This window comes from Bos javanicus, chromosome 16, assembly GCF_032452875.1.
Source record: "Bos javanicus breed banteng chromosome 16, ARS-OSU_banteng_1.0, whole genome shotgun sequence".
NCBI classification, from domain to species: domain Eukaryota; kingdom Metazoa; phylum Chordata; class Mammalia; order Artiodactyla; family Bovidae; genus Bos; species Bos javanicus.
This window is the reverse complement of record NC_083883.1, coordinates 74,484,175-74,506,916: the sequence shown is the minus strand read 5'-3', so window position 1 is coordinate 74,506,916 and position 22,742 is coordinate 74,484,175. Positions and strand designations below refer to the sequence as shown.

Genomic DNA, 22,742 nt, shown 5'->3' with positions numbered 1-22,742 from the left:
CTTGCCAAGATCTGGCACCTTATTATCCTAGCAAGGTGAGGGGCCAAACATCTCAACAATCTGATCACTCCCAGTCTCCTAGAAGACAAGCCAAACTTGCAGCCTAGGTGAGGAGAGTTACAGATGATGTCTTAGAAAAGCAGCCTTAAAGCTGAAGCACACAGCTGTGCTGTGTGGTGGTGGTGGTGGTTCAGTCGCTCAGCCGTGTCTGACTCTTTGCGACCCCATGGACAGTAGTCCACCAGGCTCCTCCCTCCATGGGATTCTCCAGGCAGGAACACTGGAGTGGGTTGCTATTTCCTTCTCCATGTGCTGTGTGATCTAAGGCAATTAAAAGACCTTTCTGGGCCTGGTACCAACTTCTATACTTTGTGTGAGTGTAGGTGTGTGCGGATGTATGTGATTATGTAAGTCAGTGTGAGTGACTGTGAGAATATATGGACTTTTCTGCGTTTGTGAGTCTGTGAGTCTATATGCGTGTGAGCACAAGATTATGTGTAAGTGTGAAGGTGTGTGAGAGAATGTTTGGGAGTATACAGCGGATATGAGCTTGTAAGGCTGTATGCATGTGTATATGTATACATATGCATATAGATGTTGGAAAAAGACGTTCAACATGTATGGATTTTCCTAGGGGTCCGCAGATATGGTTAATTTTATCAGTTGCAAGTCCTCAAATTTCTGGTTCCCTTTTTTCATCCTCCCCCATTTTAATCACCCTTCTTTTGTTTTTACAAAAGAAAAGTGTTTCTTTCACCCGTTCTCAACTCCATTATGGTGTTCTCTCCAGGATGTAAAATCCTTCAGCACACCAAACAAAAAGGACAGTTAAAGATACTATTTTGGCGAATTAAGGCACAAGAACCCCACCTCGGGACTTCCATTCCTTCCGTTTCATCCGTTCTTTAGGTAAAAGAAAGCCACATTCTACATGGTGGATCCTTAGAGAAGTGCCTTTTAAAAAAAAAAAATTTATTGGAGGATAACTGCTTTACAATAACTATCGTGCTGGTTTCTGCCATACATCAACATGAATCAGCCACAGAAATACATATGTCCCCTTCCTCCTGAGCCTCTCTCCCACTTCCCACCACATCCCACCCCTCTAGGTTGTCACAGAGCACCAGTCTGAGCTCCCTGCGCCATACAGGTAACATGTATGTTTCCACGCTACTCTCTCAATTCGTCCCACCTTTTCTTTCCCCCACGGTGTCCACAAGTCTGTTCTCTGTCTGTGTCTCTGGTGCTGCCTGCAGACAGATTCATCAGTGGCATTCGTCAGATGTATTACGGAGGACACACAGTGGGTATGTTGGCATTCGGGGTAAGGACAGCAGCTCTGCATTCCTTAAGTCTTGTCAAAACCTCATGGCTTTGACAGAGTCTGGGGAGAGTGAAGGAAAGACAACGTTGTAAGCACTAATGAAGGCTAAAAATGGCTTTCCCTCACCCACCATAGCAAAGAAAAGTGATCCTTCTCAACTTCTCTCAATACTCAATTCTAGGATGAGCCAAAACCAAAACAGCAAAGAACAACAAAACCTCTGAGCAGCTGCACCAGCACAGGTTTGTAACACCGATTCTTTTAAACACAATTGAAGCTTTTTCCTGGAGAAGGAGATGGCAGCCCACTCCAGTGTTCTTGCCTAAAGAATCCGAGGGACAGAGGAGCCTAGTGGGCTGCCGTCTACGGGGTCGCACAGAGTCGGACATGACTGAAGCGACTTAGCAGCAGCAGCAGAAGCTTTTTCAGGGGCTACTGAAGTTGGGAAGTTGTACTGGTTATAACCCACAGATAAAAGTTTTATGTGATTTCTTTTGAATGCAGTGTGCATTATTTAGTAGGTTGTTAAAATCTATTTTATCAAGTAATATTGTGAGATATGTATTTCAATTACAATCAATCCTGAGATTACTTCATCTTATAAAATGTTTAAATATTTTCCCTCCTACAACTCCTATTAATCAAGAAAGAAAATTAAATGCTAGCTGCTGGACAAACTCATTTTTAGCAATATATACTTTTTCCTCTCATTAAATGTGTTAGAAAATTTATCTCAATGTCTATGAAATTAAAGGAGTTATTTCTGTGTTTCATACAAGATTCTTATTTATTTCCAAAAATTAATTCTAAAGTTCAGTACATACAGAATTACTCAAAAAATGCTACACTTTTTCATCATGCTTTTTGTTTCATAAATAACTTAAATTTGGGCACAAAACATTGAATTACGACAAACTGATGAAAAACAGCGAATGGGTTTATTCTTGTTTCTACAACTTTTCAGGAAATAGGTTAATTATATTCTTCATGACCTTCATCTTGTCTGCTTTTAATAATCATTTTTACAAGATTAGAAGCAGTCTTTTTTAATAGTAGGTTTCATAATATCCCCCAAAATGTACTATAATGTTGATTTGAATTAAAAATTTGTCAGACTTTTTCTTAGAGAAAGTAAATCTCTTTTGCAGATTGGGTTGACAAGAAAGACTAGTGTTTCTAAATAGATTATGCATTTTCCATAAGTCAAAAGGGCTAAATCTGAGCTCTAAGGTTTTAACCAAAAGGTATTTAAACATGTTATAAAATACAAGTATTTTATTTCTTAAAATTGCATTGGGAAAAGTGGATTGAAATTAATGATATTTTAATTTTCCAATTTTTATAAATAAGTTGAATTAGACAAGGTGAAAAAATAGCAGATGTAGTTATTAGTCATTTAATAAATTTTAGAAAAGTCTTTAGGATAGTCTCAGAAATTGAAAAAGTGAATGGTTCTAATGATGGATAACAAATGCCTTAGGAAGCTTTTTCTTTTTCAACAAAATTAAAGAAGAAAATAATTTTTGAAGATGGATCACTGTGTGATTTGGGGCATTTAACCCAAAAAGATTTCAAATAATTAATGAAGTTATCAAAATATCTCCTGTTCCTATCCGCTTACTTGTGTTAGTAAGATCTGTCAGTGTTCACATCTAAGAAAAACAAAGCAACTAGTCTTCAGAAAAGAATAGAATTTTTTAAAAAAATTAAAAAACATAGCATTGATGTGGCTCCATTTTTCATTCTAGCAATATGTAATATTTGTTATCCAACTAGGACAATCCCATTAACCTCATTAAGAAATGTAGCCACAATGAATTTTTATTATTTAATTTATTATTGACAAAATTTATGTCATATATACTATATTTTGATTTTTGGTACACTGATAATAATTATAATGATCACTCATTCAAGAAACAATTTTAATATTTAGAACTTTATGGAAATATTTTTATATTAAAAACATATACAACAATGTGTATATATTTAACACTACTTAAAAATGGTTATCGTTGTAAGTTTTATGTGTTTTTTAATCACAATTAAAAATTTTTTTTTAATTTCTGACACATATATAACACATACATAGTATTATTTCAGAAATGTATATTCAATAGTCAATAAAGGATTATCCAATACAAAAACTTACTACATTAGAATAAAATTCTGAGAAAGAACAGAAAGACAAGTGTAAGAAGGAGAATGAAATAAAATTCTCACTGTTAAAAGTTTACTCACAGGCTTTTTAAATGGATGAAGGTGGATATAAATCATTATGGTATTTAGATTCCAAAGAATGTATTTAACTAGTGATGATACTTTCGTGTAAAGAGTCCATATTTATGATATCCTCTGAAATGATTTCAACTTATGGAGAAAATTGTAAATATTTACTTAAGCATGTTGGAGGCAGCACCTAGATTTTAGGATGCGTTTTTGGAAGGCACGTGAGCAAAACGGAATGGCACTGCCTCTGAGTCCGGGGGTGGGGAGGGGTCCTGGCAGCAGAGGCCAGCTCTAGGTTTCCTGCAGAGTCGTGATTGGCTACCTTGTGCTTCTACATAATTCCTTAAGGGCTTCTTTTTTCTAAAGAACGCAGTGACTCTTTGGACCAAGAGCTTTCAAAGGCTTGGGACCCCTTCTGGCTCTGTCCGCTATTACAGCAGTCTTTCTGTTCAACTGGAAGCCCCTCTAAGCCAGGTTTTTCATGCATAGACTGATTTATTCATTTAGGAAAGAGAGAATGTGGGGACTTTGCTTTATTGAACATCTACCATGTGCCAGATACTGTGCAGGATGTTTATATACATGTGATTTCATTTATTAATAGGAATAATTAAGGTTACGATATATAGTTATAGTTATTATGGTGAATACTTACTATGTACAGGACACTAAAGGGCTTCTCAGGTAGCACAGTGGTAAAGAATCTACCTGCTAATGCAGGAGACACTGGTTCAATCCCTGGATTGGGAAGATCCCCTGGAGTAGGAAATGGCAACGCACTCCAGTATTTTTGCCTGGGAAATTCCACAAGTAGAGGAGCCTGGTAGGCTACAGTCAATAGGTTCGCAGAGTCGGACGTGACTGACGCACACACCGACGCACACCAGACACTAAATTGTAAACTTTACATGAGTGATGGGAATCAGTCTTTACAATAATCCTACAGGGCAAGAGGTATGATCATTCCAATTTTACAGATGAGAAAAATAAGGCTCAAATAAATCTTTCAATATTAATCAACAGCTAGTAAGTGAGAAAGCCCGATCATGACATCAAAGTCCACACTTCTGACCTTAAGTGTTGTCATACCCACTTAAAGCGAAGCTCAGAGGGTTAAACTTGGGCAGAGAGAAATCGGTAAGTCCCAGGTCAATCTGACTGATTGATTCACTCCCTGTTTTGTTCCAGAAAAGCATCGAGGCACTTCCTGATAACTACAAATACTCATTTTTTTCTAGAATTCTCCAAGTACGTTATTCATCCTGTGTCTCCGCCAGTTTCTTTTTTCTTTTTTTTTTTTTTTTGCCAGTTTCATAATGTGGACAGAATTGATTTTATTATAATTATTCTTTTTTATAATTGATTTTTAAATTATCATCATTCTGTAATTATTACCCCTCACTTTTTGTTTTCTTCCTGCAAATGAGAAAACTTAACCGCCCAGAATCTTCCCTGAAACTTGCCCCGACCCCCAGCATCTGACAGACTCCAGATCTGACACATCTGATGGCTGTGAAAACGAAGCCAAGGCAGCTGATGGAGCGGGGCCCCCAGAGCAAGCAGGGCTGCACAGCCGAGCCGGGCGGGAAGCCCTTCACACCCTCTGTGCTCTCAGACAGCAGTGCAGGCGAGGGCTCCAAACTGACCCGGCCCGTGGGGGGCGCCTGTCTGTCCACAGTCTCACTCAGTTTTCATCAAGGAGCCTTCCGTCCCCAGGCCAAGAAAGGGGCGTGCCTACAGGTCTCGAGAAAAGGAGGAGTGTGGGGTTCACCCCTCGCTGTCATTGCCTGAACAGGGGTACTTGTTGCTTTAGAAAGGAAGGGTCTCCACTAGACTTTGCAAAAGGGCCTTTTTGGTTTTTTCCCACTAATTATGCCCCAAGCAATGGCTGGGAGGTGGGGGGTGGGAGGAACATTTAAACCTAATGTAATACTCGAAAAACACCAAACCCAAATTTGACCCTGGGGGAGCCTGAGCTGTGGACAGGTGTGCTCGCACAACAGAGAGGGAGCCAGACTAGACTTCTCTGGGGTTTGCCTACAGATACTCCCAGAATTCCCCTGCCTACCTGGGAATGTGCATCACAGGGAGAAATAAATGGTCTCATACTGGTGCTTTTTTTTTTTTTTAAGGATTAGAAAAGAAGAAATAGCTTTTGTTTTCTTTTTTTCCCAGTTGGCTAACCATGACATTCGACCTACAGGCTTAGAAAACAACTTGAGTAGCAGTGTGAGTGATTAGACAAGACAACAGCCTGGGGTATTCTCTTATGGAAGGGGGGAAGCCCAGGCTGTCTTTTCTTCTAAAGTGTGTGGAAATCATCAGAAAAGAGCAGCTGTCAAACTCGCCTCCTGCCCCAGTGGGGCTGCGAGGCTGCTGCCATCTTTATTTAATTGGTTTATTAATCTTATAACCCAATACAAACCTCTGTCTCTCTGCTTCCCTAGTTAACCAGTCTTGGGTTTTGTAAATATGTTTAAATAAGCTCCAAAACCCACAAGCCTTCTCTCCTCTCGGTTACAGTCTCCCACCAGGCCAGACCCCAGGCGGAACTGAAATGAATAAATGGCTGTCGCTCCCAGCCCATCTGCTCCCTTTTGGGGGTGGTGATGTGAGGGCAGGACGTTTGCAGGGAAGAAAAGGCCTTCATCTCATCAGAAGTTTACTGTGCTCCCTGGCTGAAGGGCTGCTGTTCTGTGCAGAAGCGTGAATTAAGAAGTTAAGAGGAAGAGGAGAGAAAAGGACACCATTCAAACCTTTATATATAAATCACTCCTCCTTCCAACCTCCCGAACTTGTTGGGAAGGAGATCTAGTTAACAAAGGAGCAGCCCTTTTGTAGGACTCTGTGAACTCCTGAAGACAATGCCCATCAGGGAAAGAAGAGGAAATGTGAGGCCAAAGGGAGATAGATAAACGGTGGGATTGTCCAGAGACGGATCTGGGTAAAAATGTGCATGCTTTACAACTAACTGTGTGTTAACAGCTGTGTTCACATCTGTCTCACCCGATACACTATGAGGCCTAGCAGGCTCCGACTAGCACCAAGTACAATGCAAAGAACATAGTTTTGAAGGAGGAAAATTAGAAAGGAAGGCAGGAAGCATAAAAGTAGAGAGGAAAGAAAAGCAGGAATTGTGTGGATAGATGAAGGGATGGAGAGGGGATGAATGAGTAGAAGAGTGGATGGGTGGATGGATGGATGAGGTGATAAGGATTTGGATGAGAAACTACACTCCTTACAGCCTCTGTGGGTCCAGAAAACCAAGCAATGGTGTTTCTTTCTCAGATTGTTCTATTGGAAGACTCTCTTTTCTAGGAGAATCCCCAGAAAGCATGGTCAGAGACAGCTCAGGTGACATACAGCACCCAAAATGCCAGCAAGAAGGAAAAAAATCCCCATCTGTATCCCAGTTATTTTGAAAACAAGATGCTAAACAACTCACTGCTTGGCTTATAGAGGTTATCTTTACTTATTCACCTGTTTGTTTTACTGAATTATGTCCAAAGGGCTTCAAGCACCCAGAGTAAGCAAAACTGCAAAACTTAAATCTACCATCTGGACACTTCTAAACATCTGGATGTTTGGCATCACGCTGACCACAACTCAGAGTGTTATGGCTGTGGAGTTATAGCCCAGAGCAGCAGTAGGGCAAAGGAGGAAGTATAAATTAGAGTGTTTAGAGTGATCATCTGTACAGATGTGAGAGCTGGACCACAAAGAAGGCTGAGTGCCAAGGAATTGATGCTTTTGAACTGTGGTGCTGGAGAAGACTCTTGAGAGTTCCTTGGACTGCAAGGAAATCCAACCAGTCCATCTTACAGAAATCAATCCTGAATATTCCTTGGAAGGACTGATGCTGAAATTGAAACTCCAATACTTTGGCCACCTGATGAGAAGAACTGACTCCTTGGAAAAGACCCTGATGCTGGGAAGGATTGAAGGCAGGAGGAGAAGGGGAAGACAGAGGATGAGATGGTTGGATGGCATCACTGACTCAACGGACATGAGTTTGATCAGGCTCTGAGAGTTGGTGACAGACAGGGAAGCCTGGCGTGCTGCAGTCCATGGGGTCACCAAGAGTCAGACACGACTGAACGACTGAACAACAGCAACAGACTGATGACACATCCTAGGATGCCCATGAATGTCCAGATTTCAACTACTCTGAACCATGGTCAAACCATATCTCAACTTCCATTTGAAAAATGCAGCTGCACAGATAGAGGTGTGAAAGACAGAGCATGAGGGAGGAGGGAGAGGAAGAGGAGGAAAGGACAGGGAAGGAAAGCGAACGCTAGGAAAGGAGCTGGCTGGGGCACATCTCAGCAGTGAGACGCGGCAGCTGGGGACAGCATGGGGTGAACGCGGTGCTCCCAATGGGGCGCTCTTTCCGGAGCTGGAGCTGTTCCCCCACCCCAGTTCCACGATCCGGATGGAAACAGCCAGAGCACCAGGTCTCCTGGAGTTTACCTCACCAGTGTCAGTCACGGCCCTCCTCTTTCTCAGCCTAGCAATGTGGGCCTCCCCATTCTACAGGGAGAAAAACTAAGGCTCAAGAGGGAACAGCATCTGTCCAGCTACGAGCCAGACAGCAGAGGTAAGGGGAAGCTCCCTGCCTCCAGGGCATCTTCCCAAGTGGGAGGAGGGACAGAGAAGCCTTACCTGAAGTCCTCACCTCCCGCTGCCCACACATGCATCAGAGAAGAGGCCAGACAGTGGGGAGAGCTAGAGATCGCTTCAGTTCAGTTCAGTTTAGTTGCTCAGTCATGTCCAACTCTTTGAGACCCCATGGACTGCAGCACGCCAGGCCTCCCTGTCCATCACCAACTCCCGGAGTTCACTCAAACTCATGTCCATTGAGTCAGTGATGCCATCCAACCATCTCATCCTCCATCATCCCCTTCTCCTCCCGCCTTCAATTTTTCCCAGCATCAGGGTCTTTTCTAATGAGTCAGTCCTTCACATCAGGTGGCCAAAGTATGGAGTTTCAGCTTCGGCATCAGTCCTTCCATTGAATATTCAGGACTGATTTCCTTTGGGATGGACTGCTTAGAAGTCTGAAAAAGATCGTCACAGAAACACACACACACACGCACACACCCGCACACACACACGTGAACATGTATACCAAATGTCCTTAAGAGTCATTTTCCTTTAAACCCATTAAAAGAAAAATCTCCTCCCTGCCTGCCAACCTTGCCTGCTCTCAGCCATTCCCAGCTTGCTGTGATGTGTTTTTGTTTTCTGTCCAGGGTGATTGATTACAGAAGAGCAAATTAGCTCCCACTGCTTTTAAGATGCATTTCCTCTCTTAAAAAGAAGATGGTGTGAGTATCACTTCTCTCTCCCCTCTGCCTGCCTAGCTGCTGGCTGCAGTCACTGCAACACCAGGGAGGCTTTCTCAGCAGGGAGGAGGGGCACGGGCTCCCCGAGAATCCACAGCCCTCCCTAGTGCCCAGTCCTGCGCCCACCCTGCCTCCCCCGTCTCCTCTTCTTAGCCCCCAGGGCATCACTCTGCTTACTCCAGGCTACTTTTACCTACCTCTGTGCTTAGACCTGTGCATCCAGCTGCCTGGCACAGAGTGGACACTGTTGAATGAACAAATAAATGATGGGTGAAGGATAAACACTAAGACCTCAGCTTAATGAAATAGAGGCTCTCCCTCGCCCCCGCCCCCTCCCCCAGCTGCTCTGGGCCATACTACTCAAAGTGCCCAACCTGGACCAGAAGCATCGGGAATCACCTGGGAGCGAGGTTTCCAGGATCCCAGGTCATCTAGACCCAGATCCGACCTTGAGAAGCGTTGCTATGTGCTCCTAAGTGGAGGCGGGCTGGTGGACAAGATGACCCCTTAAAAACCCTCATTGCCTTCTGTGTGCCCCCAGTCAACATGGCAGATATCAGACGGCTACGGTCATGGAAGGCTTAGCTTGGGGTTGTAACAGCCAGAGCACTGGCCTAGGAGGGGAAAGGTGGAATTTCAACTCTTCCTCTCTGTCTAGCCCTTCCTGCTGTTCTGCTCCTTTGGGGGTCCCAGCTGACAGATCCGAAGCACAGCATTGCTTTGCTCTAACTAATTGCCAACAGTTGGCTGTAGCTACATTCCTTATTCAAAAAGCCTCATTAATCTCCTAATGCCAGTGTAGCCACAGCTGCTAATGGTGCTCTCACCTCGCAGCACCCAGTTCCCGGGGGGCGGCAGGGGGACATCCTGGCTCCTTTTGGCAGCAAAACAGCAGGCAACAGCATCCTTCTCAGAGGCCTCAGCCAGTACCTGGGAGCCAGGCTGGTGTGGAACCTGGCTGAGCCCTGCCTCTGGCTGGAGTGGCCCTAGGAGGCCTGCCCCAATTCTAGGCCATCCGTGGGTCAGGAGCCCTGGAGTGATTCAGGAGGTGTAAGAGTGGATTCCAACAACCCTAGAGGAAGGGTATCTGCAACCTCTGGGGTGAGCTGAGCTGCCCTCTCATGGCCAAATTAAGAAGTCTGTCCCTTTATCCCTTGGGTATAGGGATAAGCTCTACCTTGGAAGACCTTACAGGATGCTTGGAGACACGGAAGAGGTACATTCTTGGAAGTTCATGGTGATGAAGACCTGAAGAAGTTCAGAGCCTCTTTCCAAGACTTGAGTTTGAGGCTTCTCCTATGGCTCAGAGAACAGGATTTAAATGTTCTCCTGCTTCTCCTCCTCAAAGTTCTGCTTCTGTGGATTTGCCTTGCCAAGAATATAAATCCTTAAGGGAAAGGATCAGTTGTGTTTTTCACACCTGGTTCCCAGTACCTGGCCCTGCTACCCCATCAGCCATCTGCCTAGACTCACACCAGGGGTGAAGAAGAGAGTGTGAGGGAGGAAGAAGAGAAAGAAAGAAAAGACAGGGAAGGAAAGAGAGGAAGGTAGCTCTTGGGGGGCAGGTCTCTGAGTGGCGAGAATACGATGAATGTTAAGAATAAGATGCTTAATGAAGGCCGATGCCAACACATCCATCCCACAGCTGTGGGACTGGTCCAGATGGGTGAGCTACTCACTAGTCATGGGACTGAGCTGGGCCAACTTAGGGCTTTATCCTCTTTCTTCTTCTAATGTTTTAATGTGAAAATTTTCAGATAGAAATTTGAAAGAATTATATAAGCAATGCTAATTGCCTAATAATATGGTGGGTATATAGAATTTTTTTTTTTTTTTTTTTGCTGTTTTTGTTCTTTAAATGCACCCTCTGGCCTCTGTCAATTCTATCAGTATTGCCAGGGTGGATGGGAGCAGGCATCCTGCTCCCCACACAGTAGTTGTTAGAACAATACTGCCCTCTGCTGACCACAGGCTGTCATTTCTCTGAGACAGCTCTTCTGCAAAAGACTGGGGAAGTGTTGGATCAGATTGTTCCTGCTCAGTCATCTGCTTTGTCCCTCTTGTACTGTGCATTGCCAAGATGCCTCCTTAGTGCTGTTGGGACCCATCCAGGCACGGCGATGGGCACCAGGACTGAGATGCAGCTGAGCTCAGACAATTAAATAAATGTATTAGGCGAGCTAATGTCCTTGTATCTTTATTGTTACAGCCACTTCCTGAGCCCCTGCTCACATGAGGCTGAGCGCCAGGGCTGTAGTGCAATGCTGTGACACCGTTCCGTGGACAAATAACTTGAACATGCTGAGCCTCATTTTCCTCCTTGGTGAAATGAGGACCACCAGACTCTGTCCTCCCTGGGGAAAGGAAGGACTGTGGAGCAGAGAGTGAGAAAGACAGCAGTAAATCCCCAGGGTTTCAGACACACCTGAAAGAACTAGAAAGCCTTCACCATCTTAAAGCAACAATGAACCCGTTGACTTCAAGTAAATGAAGAGATTTGTTGACTTCAAGTAAAACCCTGGGCCTTGATCTGTCTGATGTTAACTATCCTGAGATGTTGTTGTTCAGTCACTAAGGCATGTCTGACTCTTCACAAGCCCACGGACCGCAGCACACCAGGCCTCCCTGTCCTTTGCTGTCTCCCAGAGTTTGCCCAAGTTCATGTCCATTAACTCGGTGATGCCATCCAACCATCTCTGAGATAGCCAATGCTTTAATATCTCTACCAGTGGGAAAGGGTGAAGCAGAAGGGATCATCCTAAACAGCAGCCACCTAGAGGGTCAAAGTACCTGTGTAACTGGGAGCTGAGAGAGCAGGCCTCCTTTTTCCCTGGCCTTTGCCTCTTGTGCTATTCAGGATCAGTCAGAGCAGTGGTTCTCAAACTTGACCTATGTCAGATTCACCTGGAGCGGCTGTTAAAACCCAGCCTCACCCTCAGCCTCTGATTCAGTATGTGTGCAGTGGAGCCTGAAAATTTGCATTTCTAACAGGATCCCAGGTGAGCAGACCAGACTGAGAACTCCCAGGCTGGGCTGTGCTGCAGTAATGACTCACAAATCTCAGTAGCTTCACACCATGAAAGTTTATTTCTTGTTCATGCTGCATATGGAATACGAGTCAGCGCATCTCCGTTACACACAGTCACTGGAGGACTCGGGTCAACAGATGGCTCATCATCTTATAGCTGCAATTGCTGGAACATCTCACCTTCTAAGCTGCTGTGACAAAGGAAAAGAAAGTGAAGAATCACATTTGGGCTTTTAACTGTCTCAGCCCAGAAGTGAGGACACTAATTATGCGCATTCACATTTCACCAGCCACAACCACTCACAAAGCCCTGCACATGTTCCAGGTAGAAGCCTGCCATGTCCCTGGAAGGAGAGGGAGTTGGACTGGATGCTGCGGGTCACCTGGACTGCAACCCTGCCCGTCCAGCACATGCACTCCCTCACAGGAACGTGTGCAACCTCGTCAATGTGGAACGGTGGTTATCGGGACACGCTTTCAGCTTCTTACATGCTGATCATAGAGCAGTGATGGCGATGATGATGGCTATGATGATGGCTATGATGATGGTAATGATGGGAAGATGATGGTGATGATGATAGTGGTGATGGTGGTGATGACGGTGATGATGATGGTGGTGGTGGTGGTGGTGGTGGTGATGGTGTTGGTGATGATAGTGGTGATCGTGGTGATGGTGGAGGTGGTGATGATGGTGGTGATGGTGATGATGATGGTAGTGGTGGTGATGATAGTGGTGATGGTGGTGATGGTGGTGGTGATGGTGGTGGTGGTGATGATGGTGGTGGTGGTGATGATGGTGGTGGTGGTGGTGATGGTGGTGGTGGTGGTGATAATGGTGTTGATGGTGGTGGTGGTGATAATGGTGTTGATGGTGGTGGTGGTGGTGGTGATGATGGTGGTGGTGGTGGTGATGGTGGTGGTGGTGGTGGTGATGGTGGTGGTGGTGGTGGTGATGATAGTGGTGATGGTGGTGATGGTGGTGGTGGTGGCGATGGTGGTGGTGGTGGTGATGATAGTGGTGATGGTGGTGATGGTGGTGGTGGTGGTGATGGTGGTGGTGGTGGTGATGATAGTGGTGGTGGTGGTGATGGTGGTGGTGGTGGTGATGGTGGTGGTGGTGGTGATGATAGTGGTGATGGTGGTGATGATAGTGGTGATGGTGGTGATGGTGGTGGTGGTGGTGATGGTGGTGGTGGTGGTGGTGATAGTGGTGATGGTGGTGGTGATAGTGGTGGTGGTGGTGATGGTGGTGGTGGTGGTGGTGATGGTGGTGGTGGTGGTGATGATAGTGGTGATGGTGGTGATGGTGGTGGTGGTGGTGATGTGATGGTGGTGGTGGTGGTGGTGATAGTGGTGATGGTGGTGATGGTGGTGGCGGTGGTGATGATGGTGGTGGTGGTGGTGGTGGTGATGATGATGGTGGTGGTGGTGATGGTGGTGATGGTGGTGATGATGGTGGTGGTGGTGGTGGTGATGATGATGATGGTGGTGGTGGTGATGGTGGTGGTGGTGGTGATGGTGGTGGTGGTGGTGATGATGGTGGTGGTGGTGATGGTGGTGATTATGATGGTGGTGGTGGTGATGGTGGTGGTGGTGGTGATGATGGTGGTGGTGGTGGTGGTGGTGGTGATGATGGTGGTGGTGGTGATGGTGGTGATGATGATGATGGTGGTGGTGGTGATGGTGGTGGTGGTGGTGATGATGGTGGTGGTGGTGATGGTGGTGGTGGTGGTAGTGATGGTGGTGGTGGTGATGATGGTAGGCAATAACTACTGAGTGCTTACTATGTACCAGGAACTAAGTGCTTCCTGTGTGTTAACTCACTTATCTCTCCAACAGCACTAATGGTAAGTACCATTTACGCTTCCATTTTATGAATGAGGAAATTGAAACAACGTGTGCTGTTGTAGTTTTCCCAGGCCACACAGGTAGTGAGACACGCAGCTGGGATTGCCATCCAGCCAGTCCAACACTAGAGGCCATGTTTTCAACCACTGTCTGCCCCATCGCTGTGCAGTTAATTTTATTTTTGAAGAGAGAATAGAGGAGACTCTAGTGGGAAGGCCTAGTTTCTGGATAAGCTGATAGTTCAGACTATTCTAAATATAAACAGTTCTACAGAGAGCAACACCACACCAGTAACGCTACTGATATATGGAGTTGGCTCAAGTTGGATATATTAATATGGGATCCAGTTCCAACAGAGGGTCTTTAAGGCCCTCACTGATGCCCCACAATGTCCAGAAGGCCAAGGAAGTTCCCCTAGAAGAACATAGTCTTCCTAGTAGATTTTCAGTGATCAAAAGGATGAGATAAGACATCTCTTGACTTTTCTTATAGAATTGCCTCCCAGATCATACAGGTCCTCCTAAAATGGGGACCCAGGGATGTCCTTATCGCACTCTGTCCCTCTTTACCCCCAACCCCTCCCCTTGGCCCTGATCCACCCGGAGGAACATGGCCAGCTGTGATGTGACCACCGAAGTCTCAGCACCTCCTCTCACTACTGTTGAGCTCGGCTCCTATCTGAAAGCATCATAGGAGCAGGCTTTGAGTCGTAGCCTTGTTGAAGGGCAATCCCAGTGAGTGGTGACTAAAACAGCTCTTCAGGTTAGAATACCTACATGAAAAATGAGCCTTTCTCCCACTGATAGTGATAGGCTCTCAAAACGTCATGGGTGATGCCAGTGAAAACCGTTCCTCTATTGTGTCTTATCAAAGACCCACATTCGGGCTTCCCTGGTGGTTTGCTGGTTAGAATCCACCTGCCAACGCAGGGGACATGGGTTCAATTCCCGGTCCAGGAAGATCCCACATGCCGCTGGAGCAACCAAGCCCGTGGACCACGACTACTGGGCCCGCGCTCTAGAGCCTGTGAACCTCAGCTACTAAGCCCACAGGCAACAGCTACTGAAGCCTGGACGCCTGGAGCCCATGCTTCATAAGAGAAGCCGCCACTGTGAGAAGCCCATGCATTGCAATGAAGAGTCGCCCCCCTCACTCGCCACAACTAGAGAAAGCCTGCTCTCCGCAACGAAAATCCAGCCCAGCCAAAAATAATAATAAATAAATAAATCGATCTTTAACCCTATGTAAATTTAAATCCCAATTTCATAAGAAATGGGGAACGGAGGAGCTAGAAAAAAGTACATCTAGGAGACAGAAATCCAGAGAGTTTGATTTTCCCTCACCAGCGGAGTAGGTCTCTGGTGCAGAGAGGGCCTTCGGCTGATCCAAGAATGGCCAGCAGAGGGCGCTAGTCTACGGCCTCAGTTCAGTTCAGTTCAGTCGCTCAGTCGTGTCCGACTCTGCGACCCCATGAATCGCAGCACACCAAGCCTCCCTGTCCATCACCAGCTCCCGGAGTTCACTCAGACTCACGTCCATAGAGTCAGTGATGCCATCCAGCCATCTTATCCTCTGTCACCCACTGCTCCTCCTGCCCCCAATCCCTCCCACGATCAGAGTCTTTTCCAATGAGTCAACTCTTCACATGAGGTGGCCAAAGTACTGGAGTTTCAGCTTTAGCATCATTCCTTCCAAAGAACACCCAGGGCTGATCTCCTTCAGAATGGACTGGTTGGATCTCCTTGCAGTCCAAGGGACTCTCAAGAGTCTTCTCCAACACCACACTTCAAAAGCATCAATTCTTCGGCGCTCAGCCTTCTTCACAGTCCAACTCTCACATCCATACATGACCACTGGAAAAACCATAGCCTTGACTAGACGAACATTTGTTGGCAAAGTAATGTCTCTGCTTTTGAATATGCTATCTAGGTTGGTCATAATTTTCCTTCCAAGGAGTAAGCGTCTTTTAATTTCATGGTTGCAGTCACCATCTACAGTGATTTTGGAGCCCCTCAAAAATAAAGTCTGACACTGTTTCCACTGTTTCCCCATCTATTTCCCATGAAGTGATGGGACCAGATGCCATGATCTTCGTTTTCTGAATGTTGAGTTTTAAGCCAACTTTTTCACTCTCCTCTTTCACCTTCATCAAGAGGCTTTTTAGTTCCTCTTCACTTACTTCAATAAGGGTGGTGTCATCTGCATATCTGAGGTTATTGATATTTCTCCCGGAAATCTTGATTCCAGCTTGTGTTTCTTCCAGCCCAGCGTTTCTCATGATGTACTCTGCATATAAGTTAAATAAGCAGGGTGACAATATACAGCCTTGACGTACTCCTTTTCCTATTTGGAACCAGTCTGTTGTTCCATGTCCAGTTCTAACTGTTGCTTCCTGACCTGCATATAGGTTTCTCAAGAGGCAGGTCAGGTGGTCTGGTATTCCCATCTCTTTCAGAATTTTCCACAGTTTATTGTGATCCACACAGTCAAAGGCTTTGGCATAGTCAATAAAGCAGAAATAGATGTTTTTCTGGAATTCTCTTGCTTTTTCGATGATCAGAGCTTCAAATTCTGCGCTTCGGTTTGGCCTTCTCTAGTCACTCCTGGAAAGGCACCCTGCTCCAGTACTCTTGCCTGGAAGATCCCATGGACAGAGGAGCCTGGTAGGCTGCAGTCTATGGGGTTGCTAAAAGTCGGACACAACTGAGCAACTTCACTTCCTCTTTTCACTTTCATGCATTGGAGAAGGAAACGGCAACCTACTCCAGTGTTCTTGCCTGGAGAGTCCCAGGGACGAGGGAGCCTGGTGGGCTGCTGTCTATGGGGTTACACAGAGTCAGACACGACTGAAGCGACTTAGCAGCAGCAGCAGCAGCAGTCACTCCTGGTATTTTTAGGGTTACATCATCGAGAGGGATTTGTTAAACCCAACCACAGGATATTCAATGATCCTTGTTAGTGCATCAAAGGGAGTCAGTCTTTGGCCTCAAAATGTCAGATTTCTTCCCTGGGGTTTACAATTCTCTCATTTCCTGTTTTTCTTAATAAAAGTTCAAAATCTCCCTGGCAATGATTTTTGAAACGCTACAGTTTTCAAGGCGATCTAAAAATACTGGCTATTTTGTTTAGACAGCTATCAAAGATCCAAGGCCAATTATTCCATCCATCTCCCTCTCTCTCACACACACTCACTCACAGATACACACACACACACACACACTCGCTCAACAGACATCATTTTCTGCTAACAGTTGAAGCCTTTGTCCACAACCTGGGGTCTGACAGAAGACAGATGACTGAGAATCAACTAAGTGCTCCAGTCAGCTACCCTGCCCTGAAGGCCTGCGCTGGGAGGGTCTCGGTCTGCCCAGGGGTGTGCTTGGCACTCCCAAGGCACAGCGCTGTAAAGCAGCGACTAAAGCGATTCTCTCTAACTGAACCTCCAGGTGGTCAAAGGCGTGAGATCATGTCTTTCCTTTCCTGCAAGAGTCAGATGGGCCGGCAGTGGGAATGGGGCTGTGGAAAACAAGCGATAACCACTCACTTGTCAGCTAATTGTGACATGCAAAGCATGTTGCTTACACAGCTCCTGGAGGGCACCCCATGGGCTCTGACTCCAGACTGAGAATGAAAAAATGAGGATTGAGGATTTCACATTTTGAGAGAACAAACCACAGAGACAGACCTGGGACCTTCCCCAGCTCGCATTCCTGCCCGTGTTGGGGGAGCGGGGAGGGTGGTAGGCAGGCGCGTCCGGCACTGCCTTGCTTCATCCCTGCCCAGCTGCTCGAGCTTCCTACCCCCAGTTCAGCCCCATCTGTCCCTGTGAAGGTGTAGTAGTTCGCTGTGCTGTGCCTAGTCGCTCAGTCGTGTCCGACTCTTTGCGACCCCATGGACTGAAGCCCGCTAGGCTCCTCTGTCCATGGGGATTCTCCAGGGCAGAACACTGGAGTGGGTAGCTGTTCCCTTCTCCAGGGGATCTTCCCAAGCCAGGGATCGAAGCCAGGTCTCCCATAGTGCAGGCAGATTCTTTACCATCTGAGCCACCAGGGAAGTCCATGGATACTGGAGTGGATAGCCTATCCCTTCTCCAGGGGGTCTTCCAGACCCAGGAATCAAACCAGGGTCTTCTGCATTGCAGGAGGATTCTTTACCAACTGAGTTACCAGGGAATCTCATTAATTTTCTAGGGCTGCTGTAACAAAGGACTGCAGATGAGGGGCTTACATAACAGAAGTGTACTATCTCACAGTTCTGAAGGCTATGTGTTCAAAACCTCAATGAGTAGTAACGCAAATGTCCCTACCACTTCCACTCCACCCCTCCAGTTCACATCAAACTGAAAGCCTTCTGCATGGAGTTGGTGGGGTTGATTCCTTCAGGGAGTCACGAAGGAAGGTCTTTTCCTCGCCTCTGTCCTAGTTTTGCTGGTTTGCCAGCAATCTGTAGTGTTTCTTGGCTTATCCAGGCTTCCTCCCAATCTCCACCCTCATCTTCACATGGTGTACTTTCTGTGTGCATATCTGTGTTCAAATGTCCCCTTTTATAAGGGCACCAGTCATATTGGATTAGCACCCACCCTGATGACTTCATGCTGACTAATTACATCTGCAGGGATTCTATTTCCAAGTAAAGTCACACTCTGAGTTACTGGCATTGGAGGGGGGTGGTGGTTGGTGATGTATGTTAGGAAATCTCAAAATCCATATATGAATTTGAGATAAATACAGTTCAACCCATAACAGGAGGGTATACCTTCCTGCGACCACCAACTCATCTGCCAGGCCAGATGGGGTGCCCATGTCCAGGGGGTAAAGAGAAAAAGAAACCACCTATTAATTAGATTCTAGATTTAATTTCTCCAGCTTGCCTATCAGTACAGAGTGGAAATCCCCCTGAGTAATAACCCAAATGTCCCCTCCTTTTCGACTCCACCCTTCCAGTTCTCATCAAACCGGAAGCCTTCTGCAAAGTTGCCCCAAGTATTACTGCAAATCCTCAGGGGCTGTTTCATGTTGGCCCTTGAGCGAGTCTCTCTGCTGCTGCTCTGAGATGCCTGGGGACTCTGCACATGCCCCTCTGATCTCACCTGCTTTGAGCCACGCAGCTCCTCCCTGGTGACCATCACTGATCCATCACACACCGTCTCCAGTGTCCTGACCTTCTCAGTACCTATCCTGTTGTGCACAGCCAGTTTGAGAATGAAGAGGAGCCCGTCAGAAATGGCTCTTTCCCCTTCATGGAACACTGTTCAGAGGCTCTTTGTGCCTTAATGGCTTACAGAGTTTGCTGAAACGACACTTTCTGGGTTCAGTAAGAAGCGCTTTTTCTTCTGGAGAGCACATATTAGCACCAAGCCAAAGGTGATTCCCAGTGACCACCACCAGTCTATACTCTTCCCATCTAACAAGCAGTGTCTTTCCCAGGAGCAAGCTGATCGTGCCTCAGAGTGCCTTCTCCTGGAGCATTCCTTGGCTCCCCTGCACGTGGGCTTCTATAGAACAATCCTGGTTTCCTAAGATGTGGCCTCTTATATCTGGACCCCATCAGCAGACATACATTGAGGTGCTTTCTCAGAATCTACTCAACCTCCATGCAAGCAGACACTGGCAGGTCAACCACGTGAGGTTCCCTGATGAGCCCAGAAGCTTCTTTCTCACACTCACATCTTTCTCAGCATGTCTTAAGAATCTACTAAGTTCTATTCATGCACTAAGTAAGAACTAAGGCTACAAAGATGAATGTGACACAGTCCCTATTCTCAAAGGATTTGCAGTCCAGCTGAGGAGACAGTCATTAGGAAAATATTTTCAACACAAAATCATGTACTGAGTGATAAAGACACATAAATAGAGTGATAAAGTGTCACAGACTTTTTTACCTAGTCCAAAGAAGGCTCTTCAAGGAGTGGAAGCCTGAGATGACTTTTAAAGGTGAAGAACACAGGACAGGCATCCTAAGCAAAAGGAGAGGTTCTGCATGAAAAAGTCCATGAAGCACGAAACATCAGGTACCTGCAGGGAGTTGAGCCAGATCTGTGCTGTGCCATAGAGCTTGGATTTGGTCCTGCAAGTAGTGGGGAGCTGTGGGCGGATCTTAATGAGTGATATGTTCAGGTTTGCCTTACAGATCAAGCACTCTAGCAGGGCTAGCAAAGAATGGGGATGGGAGAGAGACAAAACTAGAGGAAGTAAGACCAGTTCAGAGCTCTTATGATGATCCAGGCAAGAGGTGGTGGAGTCAAGTCATGAAGGAATAGAGAATAGAGAACAAAGGGCAAATTCGTAGGAAGTGAAATCAGCAAGACTAGGAGATTTATTGGATACGGAAGCGTGAGGGAGGTTGGGGGACCCCAGATGACTCAGGGGACCCGGTGGATGACCAAGAGGGTAACACAGGATGCAGGCAGAGGAACCTGTCTTTCCAGAGGTGGAAAGACAATGTCACGTCTGGTTTCCTGGCTCCTTATCACCCCTGACGCTTCCTACTCCTAACTTCACATTAGTCATGATGAACTTGAGGGTGTGGGACCCCTGGGGGAGGTGTTCATGTCTTCCCTAAAGAATTTATATTCCAATAGAGAAAATAGACATGTGCGATCTAAATATGTGTAGACTCAACTACCTATAATTCCACCACCCATTATCTACAATCACAAAATCCACAAAGCCCAGAAAATGCAAAAGAAAACGTTTTTTAAAAAATAAATTTGAAGCTCATTTAGCAACAAAACTAAACGTGATTGACTTGTACTCACCACTGATCCATCAACTGTGACCAAGGGTAGGTTCTACATATTCACGATGGCTCCCATCAGAGCCATATGACAAGAAAATGAGAATTTCCCAGCAAAAAAAGGGGTGTACCCAGAAAAGACAAAGGGGGCTGTGAAGACCCCACAGGAGCTGTATCCTCTATTCTCATAAGAACCTGAATGCAGGCAAGATTACTTACTGACAAGTACTTACTTACAAGATTGGATGCTCAACTGCTTCAGTCATGTCCGACTCTTTGCAACCCTGTGGACTGTGGCCTGCCAGGCTCCTCTGTCCTTGGGATTCTCCAGGCAGGAATAGTGAAGTGGGTACCATGCCCTCCTCCAGGGCATCTTCCTGACCCAGGGATCGAACCTGCATATCCTGTATCTTCTGCATTGTCAGGTGGATTCTTTACCCACTGAGCCACCAGGGAAGCCCACTTATAAGATTTCTTACAAAATTTACAAGATTATTTCTCCATTGTAGAGTTGAAGAAACTGAGGCTCAGATTTATCTGAAGTCACCCCACAAGGACTCAAACGTAGAATGAAAACCTCGTCTATGAGATGAGAATTTGCAAAGGTCTACTAGGACCTGAAATGTCTTCAAGACTAAAACTTACATGACTTGTCACTTCACTTTCTGGTTGCTTTGGTGATGATTAACCACCACCCACAGACATGTTTAGCACACCTGACTCTAATCCTCCCTTCTCTAATCTGGATTAGGAGCAAGATCTCTCCTAGGAGATTTTTCCTGGATCGAGAAATTGTGTGATGCTCCCCATGGAAAGAGAACAGCCACGGAACTGTTACTGAATTTTAAAACTAGATGTAGGCTCTGCAGAAAACATGGACAGGGAGTAGGTGTGGATGGTGCGTCCGTGTCTCTGCAGGTGTGGTTTCCATATGCTGCACGTGGCATGTCTAATATCTGAGGGAGCAGGGGTCAGTTCTCCAGGGATCCCATCGGCTGTGCCAGTGTTCCCCTGCTCTAGGCTGGAGGGCTGGCAATGGATACCTGGGTTCCCTCTGTGGAGAAGAGAGGGCAAAGCCACGGTCCAGGACTCTGCATCAGTCCTCCAACTGCAGCTGAGATCCATTCAACCCTGGGCCCCAGCGGCAGACTCAGACCCATCCCAGCTTGGACATCAGGACTGCCTTCCATTAAGGAGCCTAGAAGATCCTTTTGCTCAATGCTCCTGAAACTCAGTCAGCATCCAGCCTTTCTCGGGGCAAACATTCAACTCAGTGACAGAGTCCCTGTTTCATTCCTGCAGTGAATTCTCCTTCCTGGACCTCATTTCCAACCTGGATTCCTGTGCTGGAATCCCTGCATCAGAACTCTACCCAGTGTCCAGTTCCCGAGGGACAAGGACACTTCTTTGCTTCTGTTTCCACCCTCATCTTGGGTTTCCGGGTTTTGCCCTGATAGCCACCCCGTCAAATCTCACCCCCATGCTACCAGCCAGCTGACCTCTCTGAATCCTTATTTATGTTTGCTGAATGAATTAATAAATTACTAGCTGCTATATGGGAAGCACTTAAAGACCAAGTATCTACTCTAAGGGCTCAATATTTCATGAAATAACGTTCATCTAATAATTTAGCATTTTGAAAATGATAGCAAAAATGAATAAGAGATGGCCAAACACTGTAGAGAGAATGAATCACTTTGTCACAGAGGATCTCACAGAGGGGGTAAGATGTGAGCTGTTTTTAAAGCACAGTCAGTAATTAATCTTCCCATCAGGAAAGGAGAGAACACTCAGGCAAAGGAGGCGGCCCACACGAAGGCATATGGCAGGATGATCTCAGAAAACTGCCTGCTCCAGGACCCCAACTGCTGCGCCCTGCACACGTAGCCTCTTGCGGGATATACCAGCTGTTACCCATCAGCTCCCTCTCTAGCTCTGCTTTGTTCCCTAATCCTCCCATTCTCAGCTGGTCACAGGCTGCCATGAGGTCAACCTTACCTTACAGAGAAATGTCCAAAATGACTGACATTGCCTTGTTTCAAAAAGCTTCCTGGGATTTTTCCTTCCTGGGGTTGTTCCTCCCAAAGCTTCCTAGGATTGGGAAAGGAACAAGGTCTGCCTTTGGTGCTACCCTTTCCTCCTGTCCCCGGGATCTGCTGTGCCCTCGTCCAGGAGAGGAACAGAAGAAATGCCTCCTCCCCACCCTCCTTCTCATCTTGCAGACCTGGGC

At 46.3% G+C, this 22,742-nt stretch overlaps 1 long non-coding RNA gene across 1 annotated transcript; it reads right to left on the bottom strand.

Annotated features, from left to right (window-relative positions):
* Positions 1-368: 368 nt before the first annotated feature.
* LOC133228164 (uncharacterized) lies at positions 369-10,122 on the bottom strand. Its single transcript, XR_009730105.1, has 3 exons — positions 9,729-10,122; positions 9,099-9,145; positions 369-1,384 (listed from the first exon to the last, which is right to left on the bottom strand). It is a non-coding gene; the product is annotated as an uncharacterized LOC133228164 (long non-coding RNA).
* Between the last annotated feature and the right edge of the window lie 12,620 nt (positions 10,123-22,742).